Raw genomic sequence first — 23,866 nt, forward strand, 5'->3', positions numbered from 1 at the left:
ATATATTAGGTATCATATTCTATACTCTTTGTCTATCCCTTGATTGACTTTGTGGGTAGTTGATTTGATTTCACATCTGCTTAGTGATTAACTATTCTACTTTGCTGTGGTTTTATTGTCCCTGGTACATCTTCCATCTATAGCAGTCCCTCCAAAATGCACTGTAGAGGTGATTTGTGGGAGGTAAATTCTCTCAGCTTTTGCTTATCTGAAAATTGTTTAACCCTGCTTCAAATTTAAATGATAACCTTGCCAGGTAGAGTATTCTTGTTTTGAGGCCCTTCTGCTTCATTGCAATAAATATATCATGCCACTCCCTTATGGCCTGTAAGGTTTCTGTTGAGAAATCTGATGATAGCCTGATGGGTTTTCCTTTGTATGTGATCTTTTATCTCTCTCTAGCTGCTTTTAAATGTCTGTCTTTATCCTTGATCTTTGCTATTTTAATTATTATATGCTTTGATGTTGTCTTCCTTGGGTTCCTTGTGTTGGGAGATCTGTGCACCTCCATGCCTTGAGAGACTATCTCCTTCCCCAGATTGGGGAAGTTTTCAGCAATTACCTCCTCAATAACACTTTCTATCCCCTTTTCTCTTTCTTCTTCTTCTGGTACCCCTATAATGTGGACATTGATTGTTTGGATTGATTACAGAGTTTTCTCAATATTCTTTCATTCTTAGAGATCCATTTTTCTCTCTGTGCCTCAGCTTCTTTATATTCCTCTTCTCTAATTTCTATTCCATTTACCATCTCTTCTACTACATTAATCTGCTTTTAAATCCCTCCATTGTATGTTTCATTTCAGATATGGAATTTCTTAATGATTGAATCTCCATCTTAAATTCATCCCTGAGTTCTTGAATATTTTTCTGTACCTCCATGAGCATGTTTATGATTTTTAGTTTAAACTCTGTTTCAGGAACATTGGTGAGTTCAGCGTCATTTGGCCCTCTTTGTGGGGTTTGTGAGATTTTGGTCTGAACCAGGTTCCTTTGACATTTAATAATTCTATGTGGTGCCCTCTAGTGCCCAGAAGCTTCAGTCTCTGGAGCTGCTCAGCCCCTGGAGTGAGGTTGGGGGTCATAGGGGAATGGCACTTGTGCCTTGGGGGAAGTAAGAGCTGTTTCCTGATTTCTGGCTGCAGTGCCTGTCTCCAGTATCAGAGCCAGTGGGCTGAGCACACAGGTTTAAGCCTCTGTGCTTGGTGTGTCTAGCTGTTGTAGGTGGGGCTTCCCCTGGCTAGCCTGATGCCAGCACAGTGACTGCCGGTTTGCAAGCAGGTGCTGGTAGGCCAGGAGGAAGGTGCAGCAGGCTGCGTGTCACAGTCTGGGGCCTCAGAGATGAGTAGGTAGTCAGAAGGATGGAGCGCCTGAATCTCCTTGAAGTTCCCAACCTGCTGGGCAGAGTGCACCCAGACAACCTTGTTCACCTATCCCTTCTCCCGTTTAGCAACCTCTGTGCAAACTTCACCCCTTCAGCAGCCCTCTTGCTGCTAGAAAGCCTGTCAGATCACCCATCTTTCCTTTGTCCCAGAGCAGCTGGATGTGGATCCCCATTCTCCTCGAACAGCTGGAATCTCAGTCTCTCAGGCATTCTGCTTGTCCTAGCTCCTCAATCCCACCAACCCCCAGAGCACCACACAATGTAGGTTTGTGCTCCAAAGCAGACCTCCAGGGCTCGGTGTTCAGCAATCTTAGGCTTCCACCCCCTCCCCCCTCCATTTCTCTTCCTCCCACCAGTGATCTGTGGTGGGCGACGGGGTGGGTTCCACCAGATAAAGGCTTTCATACGTTACCCTGTTTGGTGAGGTCTGCTCTGTTCATGAGGTTTGTATGCCGTCTGGTGCAGCTTCTTTCCTGTTGCTGTTTTAGGGCTGGTTGTATTAACTATATTTTCACACTATATGTGGTTTTGGGAGGAATTCTCTGCCTCACCTCTCATGCCATGATCTTGAATCCCCTTGTATTTTATTCTTTTTTATACAATTGTGAATGGAATTGTTTTCCTGATTTCTCTGCTAGTTCATCATTAGTATATAGAAATTCAACAGATTTCTGTGTATTAATTTTGTATCCTGCAACTTTGCTGAATTCATATAGTTCTAGTACTTTTGGAGTGGATTCTTTAGGGTTTTCATGTACAATGTCATGTCATCTGCAAACAGGGACAGTTTGACTTTTTCCTTACCAATCTGGATGCCTTTTATTTCTTTGTGTTGTCTGATTGCCATGGCCAGTACCTCCATAACTCTGTTGAATAATAGTGAGGAGAGTGGGCATCCTTGTCTTATTCCCAATCTTAAAGGAAAAGCTTTCAGCTTCTCACTGTGAAGTATAGTGTTGGCTGTGGGTTTGTCATATATGGCTTTTATTATGTTGAGGTACTTGCCCTCTATACCCATTTTGTTGAGAGTTTTTGTCATGAATGGATGTTGAATTTTGTGGAGTGCTTTTTCAGCATCTATGGAGATGATCATGTAGCTTTTGTCTTGCTTTTTGTTGATGTGGTGGATGATGTGGATGGGTTTTCGAATGTTGTATCATCCTTGCATTCCTGGAATAAATCCTACATCACATGATGGATGATCTTTTGATGTCTTTGAATTTGGTTTGCTAATATTTTGTTGAGTATTTTTGCATCTATGTTCATCATGGATATTGATCTGTAATTTTCTTTTTTGGTGGGGTCTTTGCCTGGTTTTGGCATTAGAGTGATGCTGGACTCATAGAATGAGTTTGGAAGATTTCCCTCTTCTACTCTTTGGAAAACTTTAAGGAGAATGGGTATTATGTCTTCTATAAATGTGTGATAAAATTCAGATGGTGAATCCCTTGGTCAGCGGATTTTGTTCTTTGGTAGTTTTTGATTACTGATTCCATTTCATTGCTGGTAATTGGTCTGTTTAGATTTTCTGTTTCTTCCTGGGTCAGTCTTGGAAGGTTGTATTTTTCTAAAAAGTTGTGCATTTTTTCTAGGTTATCTAGTTTGTTAGCATATAGATTTTCATGGTATTTTCTAATAATTCTTTGTATTTCTGTGGTGTCCATCATAATTTTTCCTTTCTCATTTCTGATTGTGTTTATGTGTGTAGATTCTCCTTTTTTCTTAATAAATCTGGCTAGGAGTGTATCTATTTTGTTTATTTCCTCAAAGAACCAGCTCTTGGTTTCATTAATTTTTTCTATTGTTTTATTCTTCTCAATTTTATTTATTTCTTCTCTGATCTTTATTATGTCCATTCTTCTGCTGAGTATGGGCTTCATTTGTTCTTTTTCCAGTTTCAATAATTGTGAATTTAGGCTGTTCATTAGGAATTGTTCTTCCTTCTTTAAATAGGCCTGGATTGCTATATACTTCCCTCTTAGAACTGCCTTCATTGCATCCCACAGATGTTGGGGCATTGTGCTGTTGTTTTCATTTGTCTCCATGTATTGCTTCATCTCTGTTTTTTATTTGGTCATTGATCCATTTATTACTTGGGAGCATGTTGTTAAGCCTCCATGTGTTTGAGCCTTTTTGTTTTCTTTGTATAATTTATTTCTAGTTTTATACCCTTGTGATCTGAGAAGTTGGTTGGTACAATTTCAGTCTGTGTTAATTTACTGAGGCTCTTTTTGTGACCTAGTTTGGGGTCTATTCTGGAAAATGTTCCATATGCATTTGAAAAGAATATGTATCCTGCTGCTTTTGGGTGGAGAGTTCTGTAGAAGTTTGTTAGGTCCATCTGTTCTAATGTGTTGTTCAAAGCCTCTCTCTCCTTACTTATTTTCTGTCTGGTTGATCTGTTCTTTGGAGTGAGTGGAGTGATGATGTCTCCTAGAATGAATGCATTACATTCTATTTCCCCTTTTAGTTCTTCTGGTATTTGTTTCCCATATGTAGGTGCTCTTGTGTTGGGTACATATATATTTATAATGTTTATATCCTCTTGTTGGGTTGACCCCTTTATCATTATGTAATGTCCTTCTTTGTCTCTTGTGACTTTCTTTGTTTTGAAGTATATTTTGTCTGATACAAGTATGGCAACACCTGCTTTTTTCTCTCTATTAATTACATGAAATATCTTTTTCCATCCCTTCATTTTTTGTCTGTGTATGTCTTTGGGTTTTAAGTGAGTCTCTTGCAGGTAGCATATAGTTGGGTCTTGTTTTTTTATACATTGAGTGACTCTACAGCTTTTGATTGGTGCATTCAGACCATTACATTTAGGGTGATTATTGATAGGTATGTAGTTATTGCCATTGCATGCTTTAGATTCATGGTTACCAAACGTTCAAGGGTAACTTCCTTACTAAGAGTCTAACTTAACTCACTTAGTATGCTATTACAACACAATCTAAATTTTCTTTTTTTTCCTCCCTCCTTTTCTTCCTCCTCCAGTGTTTATATATTAAGCATCATATTCTATACTCTTTGTTATCCCTCTGGATGCAGCTGTTTAACCTTGGGAACACTTCTATCTATAGCAGTCCCTCCAAATACACTGTAGAGATGGTTTGTGGGTGCTAGATTCTCTCAGCTTTTGATTTTCTGGAAATTGTTATCCCTCCTCATTTAAATGATAATCTTTCCAGATAATGTATTCTTGGTTTGAGGCCCTTCTGCTTCATTGCATTAAATATATCATGGCACTTCCTTCTGGCCTGTAAGGTTTCGGCTGAGAACTCTGATAATAGCCTGATGTGTTTTCCTTCATATGTGATCTTATTTCTCTTTCTGGCTGCTTTTAATAGTCTGTCCTTATCCTTGATTTCTGTCATTTTAGTTATAATATGTCTTGGTGTTGTCCTCCTTGGGTTCCTTGTGTTGGGAGATCTGTGTACCTCCATGGCCTGAGAGACTATCTCTTTCCCCAGATTAGGGAAGTTTTCAGCAATTACTTGCTCAAGGACACTTTGTACCTCTTTTTCTCTCTCTTCTTCTTCTGGTACCCCTATAATACCAATATTGTTCTGTTTGGATTTGTCAGACAGTTCTCTCAGTATTCTTTCATTCATAGAGATCCTTTTTCTCTCTGTGCCTCAGCTTCTTTGTATTCCTCTTCCCTAATTTCTATTTCATTTATCGTCTCCTCCACCATATCTAATATGCTTTTAATACCCCCATTGTGTTCTTCAATGATTGGATCTCCATCCTAAATTTGTTCCTGAGTTCTTGAATATTATTCTGTGCCTCCATGAGGATGTGAATGATTTTTATTTTGAAATATCTTTGAGTAAGATTCATGAGGTCAATTTCATTTGAATCTTTCTCTGGTGTGTTCATAATTTTGCTTTGAACCATGTTCCTTTGATGTTTCATATTTGTCTGTGGTGCCCTCTAGTGCACAGAAGCTCTTTCTCTGGAGCTACTCAGCCCCTGGAGCAATGTCGGGGGTCAAAGGGGACTGGTGTTGGTGCTTGGGGGTAGTAAAGAGCTGTTTCCTGATTCTTGGCTGCTATGTCTGTCTCCATTGCCAGAACAAGTGGGCCGAACACACAATTGTAAGCCTGTATACTTTGTGTTTGTAACTGTCATAGGCAGGGCTTCCCTCTGGCTGGCCTGATGCCAAGGCAGGGGTTGTCAGTTTGTGAGCCAGATGCAGCCTATCTGGGAGGAAGACACAGCAGGCTGCATATCATGGTGGGGGGCCTTGGAGCTGTGTAGCCAGCCAGGGGGATGGAGTGCCTGAAGATCGTTTAAGCTCCCAATCTCCTGGGCAGAGTCCACCCGGACAATTTTGTCTACCTGTCCTTTCTCCTGAGCAGTAAGCTCTGTACAATCCTTGCTCCTTAGCTGCCCTCTCACGTTTAGGAAATATCTCAGACTGCCTGCCCAATTCAGCTGGGTATGGATCCGTTTTCCACAAGCAGATGGAATCTCCATCTCTCTAGGTATTCCACCTGTCTTAGCTTTCCAACCCCACTAAATCACCAGAGCACCATGCAATGTAGGTTCATGATCTCAGAGCAGATCTCCAGGGCTAGGTGTTCCACAGCATCTGGTCTCCACTCCCTCCCCACTCTGTCTCTCTTCCTCCCGCTGGTAAGATGGAGTAGGGGAAGGGCTTGGGCCCCACCAGGTCACAGCTTTGGTATTTTACTCTGTTCTATGAGGTCTGCTCTTTTATGCAGGTGTATGCAGGCTGGTGCAGCCTTCTTTCCTGTTGCTCTTTCAGGATTAGTTGTATTAATTATATTTTTGTATTATATGTGGTTTTAGGAGGAGGTCTCTGTCTCACCTCTCATGCTGCCATCTTTAATCCAATCTGTCCTTTTTGTTGATGTGGTACATGATGTTGATGGACTTTCAAATATTTTACCATCCTTGCATCCCTGGAATAAATCCTATTTGATCATAATGGAGGATCTTTTTGATATATCTTTGAATTCTGTTTGCTAATATTTTGTTGAGTATTTTTGCATCTATGTCCATCAGGTATATTGGTCTGTAATTTTCTTTTTCAGTGCTGCCTTTGTCTGGTTTTGGTATTAGAATGATGCTGCCCTCATAGAATGAGTTTGGAAGTATTCCCTCTTCTTCTCCTTTTTGAAAAATTTTAAGGTGGGTGAGTATTAAGTCTTCTCTAAGTGTTTGATAAAATTCAGTGGTGAATCCATCCGGTTGAGGGGTTTTGTTCTTGGGTCATTTTTTTGATCACCAATTCAATTTCATTGCTGGTAATTGTTCTGTTCATATTTCTGTTTCTTCCTGGGTCTTGGAAGTTTGCATTTTTCTAGAAAGTTGTCCATTTCTTCTAGGTTATCCAATTTGTTGGTGAATAATTTTCCATAGTATTGTCTCATAATTCTTTGTACTTCTGTGGTGTCCATAGTGATTTTTCCTTTCTCATTTTTGATTATGTTTATATGTATATACTCTTTTTTTCTTGATAAGTCTGGCTAAGGGTTTATCTATTTTATTTTCTTGAAGAACCAGCTCCTGCTTTCATTGAATCTTTCTATTGTTTTATTATTCTCAGTTTTATTTATTTCTGCTCTGATCTTTATTATGTACCTTCTTCTACTGATGTTGGGCCTCCTTTTTCTTCTTTTTCTAGTTTCATTAATTGTGAGTTTAAACTGTTCATTTGGAATTGTTCTTCTCTTCTGAGATAAGCCTGTATTGCTATATACTTTCCTCTTAGAACTTCCTTCATTGTGTTCAAAAGATTTTGGGGTGTTGAGTTGTTGTTTTCATTTGTCTCCATATATTGCTTGATTTCTGTTTTTATTTGATCATTGACTCATTGATTATTTAGGAGCATGTTGTTAAGCCTCCATGTGTTTGTGGGCTTTTTTTGTTTTCTTTGAATAATTTATTTCTAGTTTCATACCTTTTTGGTCTAAAAAGCTGATTGGTACAATGTCAGTCCTTCTGAATTTACTGAGGCTCTTTTTGTGGCCTCATATGTGGTCTATTCTGGAAATTGTTTCTTGTGTACTTGAGAAGAATATGTATCCTGCTGCTTTTGGGTGGAATTGTCTGTAGATGTGTGTTAGATCCATCTGTTCTAATGTGTTGCTCAGTGCCTCTGTGTCCTTAATTATTTTCTGAATGGTTGATCTTTTCTTTGGAGTGAGAGGTGTGTTGAAGTCTCCTAAAATGAATGCATTGCCTTCTATTTCACCCTTTAATTCTTTCAGTATTTGTTTCTCATATGTATTTGCTCCTGTGTTGGGTGCATAGGTATTTATAACAGTTATGTCATCTTGTTGGACTGACCCCTTTATCATTATGTAATGTCCTTGTCTCTTGTTACTTTCTTTGTTTTGAAGTCTATTTTGTCTGATACAACTACTGTGACTCCTGCTTTTTTCTGTGTATTATTTGCATGAAATCTCTTTTTCCATCCCTTCACTTTTAGTCTGTGTATGTCTTTGGGTTTGCAGTGAGTCTCTTGTAGGCAGCATATAAATGGGTCTTGTTTTCTATCCATTCTGTAATTCTGTGTCTTTTTATCAGTGTATTCAGTCCATTTACATTTAGGGTAATTATTGATAGATATATATTTATTGCCATTGCAGGCTTTAGATTCGTGGTTTATCCAAAGGTTTAAGGATAGCCTCTTTACTATCTAACAATCTAACATAACTCACTTTGTATGGTATTTCAACAATGTAAAGGTTCTTTTTTTTCCCTCCCTTCCTTTCTTCCTCCTCTGTTCTTTATATATTAGGTATTATATTCTGTACTCTTTGTGTATCCCTTTACTGACTATGTGGGTAGTTTAATTTTGCATTTGGGTAGTAATTAATTGGTCTACTTCCTTTACTGTGCTTTTATTTTCTCTGATGAAAGCTATTTAGCCGTAGGAAGACTTTCATCTGTAGCAGTCCCTCCTAAATACACTGTAGAGATACAACTCATTTCTTAGTCAACTTTTCATGTTCAAGTCAAAACTGGTTATTTCATGCTTGCTATTTTTTGCTCACTAGTTCTTTTTACTTCCTGAGTATCATATGGCTATATGCATACTTTTCTCAATATAGAGCCCTGAGTGTATGTACACATACGATAACAGAGGTAAAATTTCAGATGACTGGGAAAACAATGGAATAATCTGAAAAAATAGTCTTGGACTGGTTAAGGAAATGTAAAAGAGTGAATTTGGATCTTGTCCAGGCTGGATTTTCTAGAAGCAGACCCTGAAATGAGGATTCTTGTTCCAGTGACAAATTGGGCTGGGTGGGGGGTGGGGGTGGGAGATGGTCTTGGGAATTTGGGAGTAAGGGAGACAGCAGAGGGCAGGGGAGAACTAGCAAGAATCTGATTCCAAGGGAAAGCAAGTTGTACTATTAGAGTGATTTGAACACTGTAGCAAGGGTTGACCTTTTAACTGATGTTAGTTATTGGCCTAGGTCTCTCCTTGAGAGTGGAAATGGGGGTCCTCTAGCAAGCTAACTAGTGTGAGGCCTGCAATTCTTCAGAGAAGCAGGCAGCTGAGAGTTATCATCCAGCACTCACAGCAAGTAGGGGAATGGGTGTACTGACTAGATGAAGGAGAGACATTTGGCCAGCACAGGTGTGGAATAGCAGCTAAATGTCCTGATTTGCCTGACCTTCTGGGTCTTAGCATTGAAATTCCCACATCCTGGGAAACCCTCCCAGGAAACAGAAAAAATCCTGGTCTTTTTCAATGGGCATGCAAGGGTGGGGAAGAGCACAAAACCCATTTGATGGCCCCCGTAAAAGGGGGGCTGGAGGCAACCCTGCTTTTAGGTCAAATGGACATAGCACCAACTACTGACTTCCACAGTCATTCTCATTGTTCTTTTCCCCTGCTCACTGATACTGGTAATCATGACTTGCATTTCATAACAACAAACATCCACTATTTCATCATTCTAAGGGATGTTGTAATTTAGCTGTATTAGAATCATAAGCATCAGTAGTCCGTCTTTGGCTTTGCCTGTGGATTAACTGTTGTGCCTCCTACAAGATGAATTTTTAATATTGTGAATATGGTGACCATAAGAGTGGAGATAATGACCATGGGAATGGTAATAATACCAACAACAGGATAACCCAGATGTCACTGCGCAAGAAAGCTAAATTACTGTGTAATGTTAATGACAGATGGAAAGATAACAACCAGGTTAAGAAGGTAAATAACAAAAACAGAGCATTATGCACACTAGGCAGAGAATAATTTGGGATTAGGTAAACTGATGAGAAAACACATATGGAGACTGAATCTTTCAAGTCTGGGATGAGACAGCACTTCAAAATCAATCAAGACTCTTTTAGTTTCCCCAAAACACACCAATGCCCAGTTGAAAGTAGTGGCTGCTGAATTAGCTTGGGCATATCACATGAACCAGCATGCATTACTCTATTGTGCTTTTGATTGCTCTATGAAACTGAGTAAGGTTACAGTTCCAGATTCTAAAAAATACTCCCCCTGGATCTTCAAACTACAAACACACAAAGAATAGGGTATTATATCTTGTCTAAAGACAAAGTAGATTTGGCTTATAGTTTCAGTGCAAATGTTAACTTTGATAAATTCTTTTCAGTCTCTAAACTTTTTTTTATTAAGGTATCATTGATATACACTCTTATGAAGGTTTCTCAAGAAAAACAATGTGGTTATTACATTCACCCTTATTATTGAGTCCCCTCCCAAACCCCCATTGCAGTCACTGTCCATCAGTGTAGTAGGATGCCACAGAGTCCCTATTGTCTTCTCTGAGCTACCCTGTCTTCCCCGTGACCTCACACACTCCATGTGCACCAATCATGATATCCCCAAATCCCCTTCTCCCTCCCTCCCCACTCGCCCTCCCACACCCCTCCCCTTTAGTAACCACTAGTCCCTTCTTGAAGTCTGAGTCTGCTGCTATTTTGTTCCTTCAGTTTTGCTTTGTTGATATATTCCACAAATGAGGGAAATCATTTGGTATTTGTCTCTCTGCCTGACTTATTTCAGTGAGCATAATACCCTCTAACTCCATCCATGTTGTTATAAATGGTAGGATTGGTTTCTTTCTTATGGCTGAATAGTATTCCTTTGTGTATATGTACCATCTCTTTATCCATTCATCTACTGATGGACACTTAGGTTGCTTCCATATTTTGGCTATTGTAAATAGTACTGTGATAAACATAGGGATGCAAATGTCTTTTTGAATCTGAGAAGTTATTTTCTTTGGGTAAATTTCTAGGAGTGGAATTCCTGGGTCAAGTGGTATTTCTATTTTTAGTTTTGAGGAACCTCCATATTGCTTTCCACAATGGTTGAACTAGTTTACATTTCCACCAGCAGTGAAGGAGGGTTCCCCTTACTCTGCATCTGCGCCAGCATTTACTATTTCTAGTCTTTTCTATGTTGGTCATCCTAACTGGTATGAGGTGATATCTCATTGTGGCTTTAATTTGCATTTCCATGATAATTAGCGATGTGGAGCATCTTTTCATGTGCCTGTTCACAATCTGAATTTCTTCTTTGGAGAAGTGTCTGTTCACATCCTCCACCCATTTTTTAATAGGGTTATTTGCTTTTTGGGTGTTGAGGCATCTGAGTTCTTTATATATTGTGGATGTTAACCTCTTGTCAGATATATCATTTTCAAATATATTCTCCCATACTGTAGGATTCCTTTTTGTTCTGCTAATGGTGTTCTTTGCTGTACAGAAGCTTTTTAGTTTGAAGTAGTCCCACTTGTTCATTTTTTATTTTGTTTCCCTTGCATGAGGAGATCTGTTCAGGAAAAAGTTGCTCATTTTTATATTCAAGAGATTTTTGCCTATGTTTTCTTTTAAGAGTTTTATGGTTTCATGACTTACATTCAGGTCTTTGATCCATTTCAAGTTTACTTTTGGGTATGGGTTAAACAATAATCCAGTTTTATTCTCTTGCATGTAGCTGTCCAGTTTTGCCAACATCAGTTGTTGAAGAGGCCGTCATTTCCCTGTTATGTCCATGGCTCCTCTATTGTATACTAATTGACCATATATGCTTGGGTTTATATCTGGGCTCTCTAGTATGTTCCATTGGTCTATGGGTCTGTTCTTGTGCCAGTACCAAATTGTCTTGATTTCTTTGCCTTTGTAGTAGAGCTTGAAGTCAGGGAGCATAATTCCCCATTTTATTCTTCCTTCTCAGGATTGCTTTGGCTATTCATGGTCTTTTGTGGTTCCATATGAATTTTAGAACAAATTGCTCTAGTTCATTGAAGAATGCTGTTTTTATTTTTATAGGGATTGCATTGAATCTGTAGATTGCTTTAGGCAGGATGGCCATTTTGACAATATTAATTCTTCCTATCCGTGAGCACTGTATGTGTTTTCATTTATTGGTATCTTCTTTAATTTCTCTCATGAGCATCTTGTAGTTTTCAGGGTATAGGTCTTTCACTTGCTTGGTTAGGTTTATTCCTAGGTATTTTATTCTTTTTGATGCAATTGTGAATGGAATTGTTTTTCTGATTTCTCTTTCTGCTAGTTCATCATTAGTATATAGGAATGCTGCAAATTTCTGTGTATTAATTTTGTATCCTGCAACTTTGCTGAATTCAGTTATTAGTTCTAGTAGTTTTGGGGTGGATGCTTTAAAATTTTTTATGTACAATAGCATGTCATTCACAAACAGGGACAGTTTGACTTGTTCCTTATCAATCTGGATGCCTTTTATTACTTTGCGTTATCTAATTGCCATGGCTAGGACCTCCAGTACTGTGTTGAATAAAAGTGGGGAGAGTGGACATCCTTGTCTCGTTCCCCATCTTAGAGGAAAACCTTTTAGCTTTTTACTGTTAAGTGTGATGTTGGCTGTGGATTTGTCATATATGGCCTTTATTATGTTGAGATACTTGCCCTCTTTATCTATTTTGTTGAGAGTTTTTATCATGAATGGATGTTGAATTTTGTCGAATGCTTTTCAGCATCTATGGAGATGATCATGTGATTTTGTCCTTTTTTGTTTTGTTTTTCTTTCCATCCCTGGACTTTTAGTCTTTGCATGTCTTTGGGTTTGAAATTAGTCTCTTGTAGGCAGCATATAGATGGATTTGTTATTTTATTTTTGCTATCATTAATATACACTTACATGAACAAGATTGTGGTTACTAGATTCCCCCCATTATCAACTCCCCACAATGTACCCCATTACAGGCATTGTCAATGTAGTAAGATGCTATAGAATCACTACTTGTCTTCTCTCTGTTATACTGCCTTCCCAGTGCCACCCCACTGCTACATTATGTGTGCTAATCGTAATGCCCCTTTTCCCCCTTATCCCTCCCTTCCTACTGATTCTCCCCACTTCCTTTCTCTTTGTTAACTGTTAGTCCATTCTTGGGTTCTGTGAGTCTGCTGCTGTTTTGTTCCTTCAGTTTTTTCTTTGTTCTTATACTCCACCTATGAGTGAAATCATTTGATACTTGTCTTTCTCCACCTGGCTTATTTCACTGAGCATAATACCCTCTACCTCCATCCATATTGTTCCAAATGGTAGGATTTGTTTTCTTCCTATGGCTGAATGATATTCCATTGTGTATATGTACCACATCTTCTTTATCCACTCATCTACTGATGGATGCATACGTTGCTTCCATTTCTTGGCTATTGTAAATAGTGCTGCAATAAACATTGGGGTGCATCTGTCTTTTTCAAACTGGGCTGCTGCATTCTTAGGGTAAATTCCTAGAAGTTGAATTCCTGGGTCAAATGGTATTTCTATTTTTAGTTTTTTGAGGAGCCTCCATACTGCTTTTCACAATGGTTGAACTAATTTACATTCCCACCAGCAGCTTAGGAGGGTTACCCTTTCTCCACGTCCTCCTCAACATTTGTTGTTGTTTGCCTTTTGGAGGTGATATCTCATTGTGGTTTTAATTTGCATTTCTCTGATGATTAGCGATGTGGAGCATCTTTTCATGTGCCTGTTGGCCATGTGAATTTCTTCTTTGGAGAATTGTCTGTTCAGTTCTTCTGCCCATTTTTTAATTAGGTTATTTGCTTTTTGTTTTTTGAGATATGTGAGCTCTTTGTATATTTTGGATGTCAACCCCTTATCGGATATGTCATTTATGAATATATTCTCCCACACTGCAGGAAGCCTTTTTGTTCTACTGATGGTGTCCTTTGCTGTACAGAAGCTTTTCAGTTTGATATAGTTCCACTTGTTCATTTTTGCTTTTGTTTCCCTTGCCTGGGGAGATATGTTCATGAAGAAGTTGCTCATGTTTATGTCAAAGGGATTTTTGCCTGTGTATTTTTCTTAGAGTTTTATGGTTTCATGATTTACATTCAGGTCTTTAATGCATTTTGAGTTTGCTTTTGTTTATGGGGTTTGACAATTATCCAGTTTCAGTCTCTTATGTATAGCTGTCCAGTTTTGCCAACACCAGGTATTGGAGAGGCTGTTATTTCCCCATTTTATATCCATGGCTCCTTATTGTATATTAATTGACCATATATACTTGGGTTTATATCTGGGCTCTGTAGAATGTTTCTTTGGTCTATGGGTCTATTCTTGTGCCAGTACCAAATTGTTCTGTTTACCGTGGCTTTGGAGTAGAGCTTGAAGTCAGCGAGCATAATCCCCCCTGATTTATTCTTCCGTCTGAGGATTGCTTTGGCTATTCGTGGTCTTTTGTGGTTCCATATGCACTGTTTGTTGTTGCTCTAGTTTGTTGAAAAATGCTGTTGGTATTTTTATAGGTGTTGCATTGAATCTGTAGTTTGCTTTAGGTAGGATGGCAGTGTCTAAATTTCTTATGAAAGAAAATGAAACAATCTCATCTGCTAAACACCTTATACACAACACTGCTAAAAGAGGGGTGTGATCTCTTTATATGTGATATGGAGGTTTTCATAGTGAAAGTGTTTAGGGCATTTCAGTTTCCTCAAAATATGCAGAAGCATTTAATGAAAATTTTGACTTCATAGAAATGGAAGGAGATAGCTTCCTTAAACATGTGCCTGTGAGATTGCTATCATTGTTGCCAGCCACAGAAAAGATGTTAAATGATGGCCTGCCATAAAAATACTATTTTTAAAGTGTGGAATGAGAATAATGCCCTCCAATCTGGAAATAAGTTGAGGGTGAGAATGGAGAAGACTATAAACTTTCCAGTTCTCTAAGACACTCTGATAATCCTTGAAGAAGCCAAAGGAGTCTAGAAAAGAATGACCCAATTGCAGTTGAGTTAGTTATTCAATGTTATAGGTATGTTGTAACAAAAACTCCAGCATATTTTTTTAAAAAGTCTGTTTTTGGAAGTAAGGCTGTTTCAGAACTTAAAAAGCAATGTCCCTAGAGAAAGGCAACTGAGTTAAACAGAACACTGCAAACTTACTTGACATTTAACTTCAATTTCACAAGTTCAAATATTCTCTGTGCTTTAAAACCATTTTCTCTAGGGAAGAGAGATTTAACTTATGATGACATACAGTGACTTCATATGATGACTTCAAAGTGTTTAAAAAATGATGGGTGTTTTAGATATGGAGAACCTACATGGTTATGTATGAACCATGTATGATGAACAGCTGGTTCACCACAACAAGTCTGTTATATATTGGGTACATATTTTGGAGAACTGGAGGTGAATCCCTATTAACTGTAGAAACCTGCTGTCTGGTGTATAAAGTCCAAGTACCCTATGTTCAAACACTTTGTTGACAGAGTATTTAGTTTGATGTTATTTGAACTGACAACAGGAATTAGTGCAGTGCAGGTAGAACATAGTTGAAAGTCAAATTAATTTTACACTTGACTCTATTCAATTTTTCAATTACGTACAAGAAAAGAAAGTGTCTTAAAGAGTCCAGGCAGTTCAGACAAGTATTAGTTGAATTGGAAATGGAAAGAATGAAAATCTCTCTGGTATCACCAGAGAAAGAAATATGTCAGTATTTTCTATTTAACATAGGTAATATCTATTTAATTTGTTCTATTATGTTTACATTGTCCTTAAAATATCCCTTACATTTATGTATCTTAAAAGTACAGAATAACACAGCCAACAAAATTTAAATATGCAGATAAGGGTTAAAAAAATTGCTGTACCAGAGGAAAGAAACAAAAATATTCTGCCTTAAATATAGTGTTATATTCTTCTCACACATATTAATTGCTAAATTAGTTCTATTAATTATTACTAATTGCCATTTTGGCTTTTCCTGTTGCTATTTTAAGTAATATCATTTATGAAACACAAAAGAAATTGTCTTGCCAATGGGTTTCAGCCCCAGGCAAGTTTGCTATGGATTCATTGTGACCAAAGAAAATGACAGCAAAATGTTCTTGGGGTGAAAGGGTTATACCCAACTTTATTTCAGATGGCAGGTTAGTCACTAAAATCCCATTCACTCAGAGTGAGTCTGCAGGCAGCAAGCTGGTCTCTGCCTCTGGGCCCCTCTGTCTGCACAGCCATCTGGCACAGCCGTCCTCCGGGCCTCTCTGCACAGTCGTCCCACAAAGCCATCCTCTGGGTCTATGTCTTCAGTGCTGCCACCACTCCAGCCTCTGCTCTCCTGCAGCCTTGCAGCCCTGCCACTGTGTTGTACCCCGAGCACTGGGTGTCTTTATAGAGTCAACAGCCATATATTGCCCACAGGTGTGCAGTGAGCTAGTCAACCATGGCCAGGTGAGAATCCTGGCCACAGGAACTCTCATTTTATCCACACTCCACCCCTCCAGGATTCTCTCCTCTCAATCTATGTGCCCTTAGTCCTCTGCAATGGTCCCTGTGCAAGGAAGTTCGAACATTGTTCTCCAGCCTCTCCAGCAAAAAGTCTTGCAGACACGCAGGCTGGACTTGTGACTCTTTCTCTGACCTCTGCCTCTTTGGTCTTAATGGCTGGAACTGCTGCTCTGATTTCAGTTGTTGCCATAGCTCCAGGAAGATCCTATTTGGCTTCCCATCTACTTTTCTTTCATCTACTCCTGCCCATATCAAATCAACTCACATCTGAGTAATCGTAACCCACACATGGCCCCTCAAATTCCTCCTGTGAATAACAGGTCTTATTTCTTTCTGGGTTCTTGTTGCTTCAGCTACTGTACGTGTCACCTCACATTTTGTAATTGCTGCCTCAAGGCAGGCTGCACTGTCAGGGAAGATAGCTTTCCCATCTCTGGGAACAATTCCATCCACCCCTAAGTCCCACAGCCCCCAGCTCAGCCTGAGTAGAGGGTGGTCTGTAGAGTGCTCCACGAACTGGGGAGGGGGCTGCTCCTCTCCTTGGGGGACTTTCAGCTGCTGGGTCTTTATTTTCTTTACAACCACTGGGCGTGCTTTCAATACAGGAGGCGCAGATGCCTCCGGCACCACCCCTTCGTCCTTCCCCAGCTTCTCCATTTCTGGGACTGATGGCACCTTTCTCTCCACTCCCCCACGTGCCTCCTCTGTTACAGTGCCTCACAGCAATACCAGCTCAGTCTTCAGAAGGTCTCTTACCTTCAGCTCAATGCTTCGCAGCTGACGTTCTCGTGCCACCTCTGCCTGTGCTTCCCTCAGGAGTTCGTCTCTCTCCTTGATGACCTCTTCCTCCTCCAGAACACCTGGCAGCGCTGCCATCTCATCTCCAGTGGCACTCTCGTGCTGCCTCCTCTCGCATCAAGGCCATCTCCTTCCTCAGGGACTCCACAGAGGTTTGCAGCTCACATTCTCGTGCCGTCATTTCTTGGGTCTCCTCTGTACACCTTTTTAAGACTGTGAGAAGCAGCCAACCCACAGTCCCTTCTGCCTCATGGGCACTCTGCTTCTCAAAGGATCCACTCACTCTACCAATAGCCACCCTTGCTGCCTCAGTTGTCACCTCCACTTGCCTCCTGTCTTGGGGTGGTGCCCAGTCCTCTAGGAGGCAAGCCACCTCAGACCACATACCCATTGGGGGACAATCCACTGTCTCCCCATAAGGGCAGCTTGTCTTTTCCCTTGGTCAAGAGTGAATCTGCCGACTACGCCAATTGTCTTGCCAATGGGTTTCAGCCCCAAGCAAGTTTGCTATGGATTCAGTGTGACCAAAGAAAATGACAGCAAAACATTCTTGGGGTGAAAGGGTTATACCCAACTTTATTTCCAGGTGGCAGGTCAGTCACTAAAATCCTGTTCACTCAGAGTGAGTCTGCAGTCAGCAAGCCAGTCTCTGCCTCTGGGCCCCTCTATCCACACAGCCATCCCGCACAGCTGTCCTCCAGGCCTCTCTGCACAGTCGTCCCACACAGCAGTCTGCTGGGCCTCTGTCGTCAGCACCGCTACCACTCCAGCCTCTGCTCTGCTCTCCTTCAGCCTTGCAGCCCTGCCACTGTGTTGTGCCCATAGCACTGGGCAGAGCTTTTTATAGAGTCAATAGTCATGTATTGCCCACAGGTATGCAATAAGCTAGTCAACCACGCCAGGTGAGAATCCGGTCCACAGGAACTCTCATTTTATCCACAGAAACACAACAAAATATGTAATTGTAAGTAAATACCTATTTTTCATGTCTTCATGTTAAAGTACTAACATATATAATTATCACATATTATAATTTGTTTTTATACCCATCATATTGGGAAAAAGAAAGTCAGAAATTTCCAAATGTTAAAAAGGATGTTTAGAAAAGAGAATCTTATGTATTGCTTGTAGAGTATAAATTTATATAATGACTTTGTGGAATAATCCAGCAACATGTAGTATATTAGTTTTCTATCGCTGTGTAAAAATTACCAGAAATCCAGTGATTTAAAACATATTGTGTCAGTTTCTGTGGGCGAAGGTAGAGGCCTCGCTTGGCAGGCTCCTCAGCTCAGGGTCTCACAGAGCTGCAATCAAGATATAAATCAGGCTGTCTTCTTATCTGAGGTTTGACTGGGGATGTGTCTGCTTCTAAGCTTTCACATTCTTGGCAGAACTGATCTCCTTGTAGTTGTAGGATTGAGGGCTCCAGCTTCTTCCTGGTTATCATCTGGAGGCTGTACTCAGTTCAAACCATCCATAGGTCCCTGTCATGTGGCCTTCTCCAGAGGCAGTTCACAACATAACATCTCCTTTCTTCAAGTCCAGCAGAAAATTGTCCGGCTCCAGTGTGCTAAGATAGAGACTTATATGATAAATAAAATCATGGGTATGATATCCCATCATCTTTACCATATGCTGCTGGTCAGAAGTAAGTCAAAGGTCCTACCCATACGTGAGGGTAGGGATTACACAGGGCAACACCAGGAACAAAATCATGGGGGCCTTCCTAGAACTCTGCCTACCACATCTAGTTAAGTTAAAGATGCAGTTTCCTAGGGTCTAGCAGATTTCCTGTACACACGAAGATATGTGCAAGAATTTTTATAGCAGCATCATTTGTAATAGCAAAACCATTCTATAATTTTAAAATTTCTCAAAATAAGAAATAATAAAACACTATCTATGTATGGTATGAAAACATTCTGGAAAAGTAGCATATATATAGGAATTCTGCTTCAGCAATGGCCTACTGTTGTTGTCTTGAACAAATCCTACCACCTCCCTCCACTAAGATCATTTGGATAAAATGTAAAAAAACATCAAGGCATTGAAAAGCTACCATGGCAGTGAGAATTTGTGAATCTTGGGCCCCAAGTTATCTGTCCTCTGTTTAGCTGTGGTCAGGTATACTTGCTTCTCTTTCCCTTAGAACACCTCCCTTTCTCCAGGCCCCTTGTTCAAACTTAATGTGTCCTAGGAAACACACCATCAGAGTGGAATACTCATGCAGCAGAGAGAGATCCAGGACAAGAGAACATTGCATAGGCTAGGATTCAGGCAGCATGGTCCTCTCTTCCAAATGTATGAAGCTACACCATCTCTTTCATCTTGTTCCTTGGCAGATTTTTCAAATCGATTTGATTAACCCATGTCACATGTGATACTTTCTACTACTGTGACCTCTACTTGTCTGGCTTCAGCCTTTTTTTGAAATTACTGCTCAAAAAGAATTCTCCCAAAAGAATTCCATCAAATTTAACAGTAACAATTATTTCCCCAAAATGTTTTTTTTAGAGCACCTATTGAGAGTAAAACAAGTATTTACGTTTTACTTAATTTCTTAATGATTTTTGATACTCCTCATATATTATCAGGCAAAGGGGATGGGAGAGAACTAGAAAAACGAATACCCAGAGCTCCTCAAACGTGCTGCCTGTGAATGCTTTAGACCTGAGGTGCTGACTTTTAACTGTTTTGTAATACTCCGTTAGTCTTCATTCATTCCATCGTTCGTTCAATAAACGTACCAACCATGTTAGAGGCTATGTATACGCAGAGGTTAGGCGAGGATCCATCCGCCCTGGAAGAGATTCAAAGACAGGTTTGTGGACATAACTTTGTAATTCAGCCTAAGAAGTACAGTCTGATGGTCACTCCACCACGATTCTTTGACCTTTGCCATTGACAGCGAACCTGTTCTTCAGCGATCTTCCGAACCTCAACTCTGCTCGTTCGCAGCCGGCCAGAGCTCACAGGGAAAGACAGTTAGACTACATCTCCCGGCAGCCTCTGCAGCAGGGCGGTGGAGGGGCGTGCGCAGGCGCGCGGGCCGGCCCCCATGCGCAGGCGCACAGAGAGAGCCCGCTGAGCTGGGTCTCGCTGCTGGGTGCGCGGCGGCAGAGAGCGAGGCCTGGTGAGCACCGCGGGGGCCCGGGCCGGCTCTTCGAGATTGTGTGCGGGGAAAGGCTCGGCGGGCGGGCGAGCAAGCAAGCACCACCGTTGGCACCGGGGGCGGTTGCCTGGAGCCTGGTGAGTGCGGGGGCTGCGCGGCCGCGGCCCCTCCCCCTCCCGCCGGCAGATCCGGCAGTCCTCCGCGGGACCCCGGAGAGGCCCGGGGTGAGGGCGGGCGCCTGTGCTCGAGCTCGCGTTCCTTGGCCCGGGCGCTTGCGGCGCAACCGTGTGTCGGGCCCGGCTGTCCTAGCGGCCGCGCGGGCGGCGGGGAGTGGGGGCGGGGAGCGCTGGTGTGATCGCCCTCGGGAACGCCGGTTGAAGCGGGGCGGGGCGGCGGCAGCGGCGGCGGGGCTGGAGGCAGCGCCGGGGACTGCGGGGCGCCGAGGCAGCGGGGCGGAGAGGAGACGGGCGCCGAGCCTGCGCGGCGGCTTGGGACGAGCGGGCGGGGGGCGGGGGTGGGCGGCTCGAGCGCCGCGGCTGAGGCGGGAGAGGGCTTGCGGAGGGTGGAGGGCGTGTAAAAATCCTGACCGAGGCGGGGAGGGTCCGTCTCGGGAATTCGCAGGTTACAGCCGGAGCCGGAGCCGGTGGCCTGGCGGGAGGCGGCGGGGGTGGAGACGGGCGACTGCAGTTTACAGATGTCATAACAACATGGGCCTGAAGCGGCTGACGGGCGTGGTAATTATAGGAATGACAACTTTGCACAGAGCGTGTGTAAGTGGTGATGTGAGGGAAACAGTGAAGTATTAGCTTAAAATGGGAGGGATAAACCGAGGGATGACTGGGGTCAGGGAAGTTGTTATCAGGGATGTTTTAGGTTTGAGTGGAAGTATTCAGTGTCCCACTTTCAAAATAATTGATTTTTAAGGGTTTTTAAAGTAACATTTTAAGCATTTTTTCTAAAACATACTAATAAATTCTTTTACTTTCTCAATCCCATTTTCCTTTAATACAGAGTTCCTTCAACTGTTTCTTACCAGTTGACGAGAAAGTGATTTTCCCCCTTCTTGTTGCTTGCTTTAAGGCTCAGTCTTGGCATTGCTATTTCCCGTAACTTGTTCCTGTATTTGTAATATTTTGAAAATAATCAACAAGTTATTATCCCCACTATATTTTAAAGATTGGAGAGATGAAATTTTAACTTTTCAAAGGGAAGTGATGATGAACTTTGTTGTATTTTTACTGAGTGGTTTATTCTTAGAAGGCACTGTTTTATGTGTAGTACCTTTTAAGATAGAGGACACGGAAGAGTAAAGGAGTTAATTATTGAGCTGCTTTTCCAGGTACCATGCTAAACACATTATGTTAAAACATCTAATGCTAACAGTAACTCTTAAGTACACGTACATTTTTTCTATTCTACCAATGAAAGCTTTTTAAGTAACTTCCCTAAGGTCATCCAACTCTTGTTGAAACCAACCTTAGAACAATCCCTGCCATTTTAAGAATTATTTCTCCTCTCCTTTCATACTTACTGGTTGTGGTTTCTTTTTTTAATCATTCCTTCAGTGAATACTCAAGGAGTAATCATGTGCCCAGAGACTGAGGGCATTGACATGATCAAGACACTGTTTTGATTCCATGTCTTTATGGACTTTATAGTGTAAAGGGGAAGACTAACAAATAATGAATATTAATATTGACTACATGACATTTTATCACTCATTATAATTGAGCAGAAACTGTAAAGTACTCTACTAAATAACAAAGGAAGTTCAAATGGAATCAGGTCACAGAAACCTTGAGGGGTTTACAGTTTAGGGAAACAAAGCCCGTGTTTATAATATCCTAGACTAAACTGAATGACAGAAATAAATGCCTCATCTGAAGTCAGTATACTTGTGTTATTCTGTGTTAGACCTTCATAAAAGTTTCTTTACAGAACCGTGATTTAATATTAGGCACCTTGAATTTTATCTAGGAATTAGCACATAAAAGCAGGCAACATAGGAACAGATCTTCATTACTCTCTGAGACATTGTTTCTAATTAACATAGGAACAGATCTTCATTACTCTCTGAGACATTGTTTATAATTTATTGATCCTTATAGAGATGCTAGAGACAAATTCTTTTTAAGACCCCAATGATAATGCCTTTTTCTTTTTTTATAAACAAATTGCTCTTAAAGGTCATTTATGTTTTGTAAGCCATCCTGTTTCTCTTTACACTTTGACTCTTAGGTGGCTCAGGGCTTTGTCCAATTTTTATAATTTTCCTTAGCCTCAACTGTGTTATAAATTATATCAGATTGTCTGGAATCGCTCTCAATTGCCTCCTGGACTATTTCCTTTGTTCTCTCTTGCTCTTGATTTTGATTTTACCTTTCCCCTTTCATTTGAGAGTAGAGTTTATATCTTACTCTTTTTATCTCTGGTGTTTGAATTAATGGTAAAGTCTTGATAATTTATGATGTTTGTGTTTTTAAGTCTGTCAGTTTTTAGAAGTATGTATGAAGACTTTTAATAAATGAAAACTTTTGGCCATGCAAGTAAAGATGACTGACCTAGTGAGAAAGATATTTCCCTATTACTCTTTCTGTTTTAAAATCTGTACTTTGCAGGCATTATGACTTCTGCCATAATAATGGAAGAAAAAATTGGAAATGGTAATTCAGTTAGGTGATTTGGGCTGATTTCACTCTATTCTTGCTGCAGTAAGCAGGAGGTGGCCCCAGGTCAACAGGGAGGCCAGATGAGGTTTGCATTAGAAAACAACAGCGATGAAGACTTATGGAATGTACAGGGTTTTTTTGGTTTGTTTGTTTTTAAAAATGTTACTACTATACAAAACAGACATAAATGATAAATTGGTTCTGACTTAGTGTAGTAGACTAATGGGGACAGATCTTGAAAGCAGGCAGTAATCCAGAATGTGAATAATGGGGATGATCGTCACATAACAAGAATAATGCTGTCCTTCGTATACAAAGATAAGTCTGCTTACTCATCATGATTGATTCAGCATGCGGAGGGGTATGTGCTGAGTGTTCATGAGTCTCTACTCTTCAACAAGGCAGTGTGGGGTCAGAATGGGAGTTTACAGTTAGGCAACAGGAAGAGAGCAGAAGGTTACTAACATGTATTGATGGGTCAAGCACTACTTCAGGTACTTTCACTTAATTGTCCTTGCAAAACCGCTTTGAGGGGGTGGTTTATGTATACAGGGTGGATAGGTAATTTGGGCTACTTTATATAGTAAGTGGTAGAGCTGGGATTTGAACAGGGCTGTTGGTGCTGTGTTCACATTAATCACTAAAGCTTGATTTTGTTTTAGTTTGCAGTTCAGTCTCTGCAGCAGAAAAAACTAGATGTATTAAATGCTGCTGTGAAGATCTAATTTACTAAAAGCTGAAAGGCTATTCAAGTTCTTTATTGCCATTAAAAAAATACAATTTTTAAATTAGAATAATATCTGGAAAACAGCTGTCTCCTGTCCCAGCCTCTGCACTTTATGGAGACTACCATTTTCTTTCTTCTAGGTGTTTACTCTTACATACTTATAATAAACACAGCTGGCCCTTGAACAAAGCCTGGGTTAGGTTCACTAACCCCAACACCTCCCAATTGAAAATTCCTGTATAACTGTTGACTCCCCAAAAACTTTACTGTAAATAGCCTATTGTTGACTGGAAGCCTTAATGATAATACAGTCAATTAATGCATATTTTGTGTATGTATTATATACTATATTCTTAAAGTAAGCCAGAGGAAAGAAGAGTTTCTTCAAATTGTTGCAAATCTCCAAAAGTGTTTTCAGTATACT

General features: G+C 40.6%; 1 protein-coding gene across 3 annotated transcripts in view; it reads left to right on the forward strand.

The window, feature by feature from the left end:
- The first annotated feature begins 19,990 nt into the window (after nt 1–19,990).
- Nucleotides 19,991–23,866, forward strand: part of KPNA1 (karyopherin subunit alpha 1) — a 72,598-nt gene continuing 68,722 nt past the window's right edge. Inside the window, exon 1 of one of the 3 annotated variants that reach the window (XM_017676876.3) lies at nt 19,991–20,067. The gene's annotated coding sequence lies outside the window, so the exon portion shown is untranslated. Of the gene's footprint in view, nt 20,184–23,866 lie in introns of all 3 variants that reach the window. The other 2 variants (XM_017676862.3, XM_017676869.3) reach the window with 2 other exon arrangements.

Source organism: Manis javanica, chromosome 3 (genome assembly GCF_040802235.1).
Source record: "Manis javanica isolate MJ-LG chromosome 3, MJ_LKY, whole genome shotgun sequence".
NCBI classification, from domain to species: Eukaryota; Metazoa; Chordata; class Mammalia; order Pholidota; family Manidae; genus Manis; species Manis javanica.